We start from the raw sequence: 1725 nt of genomic DNA, 5'->3' as shown, positions 1-1725 counted from the left end.
GATTAGGTGATTTAAAGCTGAGGTAATGTATTGCTGCAAGTCTTTTAAAAGGAATCCTTAAGGCTTGACTCAGGAGTTTCCAAAACCAAGGCTGTCCAAGGACTGTTGCTGAGTTCACAAAACAACTTCATGGGAAACACAGTTAGTGGGTGTTTGTTATACTGGTTAGGCTCAGCTGCTGTGGAAGTTGCTGACTGTGACTGAAGATGTTTCACTAAATGCAAGCTTTACGACAGCATACTGGAACCTCCCAACAAGTTTGTAATGGAAGGAAAATCTGTGCTAGTAATGTAATTACTTAATCAGAACATGTAATGTTTGAAAATTGAAATGTTTGAATTAATCTTCCTTACCATCACACATGACAAGCCACAAGCTTCTAAGGAAGCTTTAGCTGCTAGACTTTGTCAAGTCCCACTGAGCTCTTCATAGTTCATAGCAACTTGATAAACTGTTTAAAAAAACTATTTGTGTCTATAAAAACAATTCCTTTTTTAGAATGTAACTTGCTAATCATTTTTACACAGTGTTGGCAGTCATATGAATCTACATGTTGTCTCAGATGTTTGTAAAAGGCTTTTGCCTAAGGAACAAGGGCTGTCCAAGCAGACTACGGTCAAAGTAAATGTTGTCTGGAACGCCAAACAAAAAAGTCTCGGAGCTTGTTGACTTGCTTCAGGATTCAAAGGACTCTTCTTGATTGAACACCTGCATATTTAATGTGATTTGCTTAGTCCTTGCATGCTTACCTTACACTTTAACAAATAATACCACACACTCATAACAAATGAGCCCTCCTACTCATAACAGTGATTTTTGCATTCTTGAATATATGTTTTTTGTTTGTTTGTTTGTTTGTTTTTTTAACTACTGTTTCAGTAAGGATTAGTATAATAATGCATTGTTATGGCCACAAACCTGGTTTTTAAATTTGGAATGTTTTTTTATGTGTCTCAGTTTTCAATATAAACACTAACAGCTTTGTCTACTATTTTTTATCATTGAATATTACTTCCATTTCTGCAGTGTCATGCTGCACTCTGAGCAGACTTCTCTTCAGGGAATTATAAAATCATGTGACCTTTGTTACAGATCTTTTGAGGAATCCACAAAATTAAGATATTTATTAGGTTCTGTGACTAACTGCATAACAGATTACATTCTGACTACTTAAGAAACTAAATCGATTCATGCGTTTACTAAAGGCCTAAAAATGACTTGCATAGCTGGAATTCATGGGGATGAACTTGGGCATGGCACATTTCTCCTTCTCTTTCTGAGGCTCATTTCCAAGTGATGCTATGTTGATTTCTATGCTATGATGTTTTATAAAGGAATAGCTGACATTTTTCTCTTTTAATTTTACAAAGGCTGTTATTAGGAAGGCTCTCTACTTTCAATGATGTTACTCACTACATGACATCTGAAGTTAATAAACTGTGCCTAACTCAGAATTTAGTTGGATCTTATTAATTTCTGAACTTTTTCAAGTCCTTTGTAGGGATGCTCAGGTTGCACCAAGTGCCCCTAATCTGATGCATTCAGCAACCATTAATGGATCCGTTATGAATTAGTGCTAATTAACATAAAAAGCATGCTGTTACAGAGCAGGGAAACGGTCGTTGGATGGGGGCCTTGACACCAGTTGGCGTAGTGACATCTCATTAAAACCCCACCACGTAATCCTACCAACACCCTCTTCTTCTTTAAATCCTCTAAACCGAT

Source organism: Electrophorus electricus, chromosome 2 (genome assembly GCF_041902795.1).
Source record: "Electrophorus electricus isolate QZ-2024a chromosome 2, ASM4190279v1, whole genome shotgun sequence".
Lineage (NCBI taxonomy): Eukaryota > Metazoa > Chordata > Actinopteri > Gymnotiformes > Gymnotidae > Electrophorus > Electrophorus electricus.
This window is presented reverse-complemented; position numbering follows the sequence as displayed.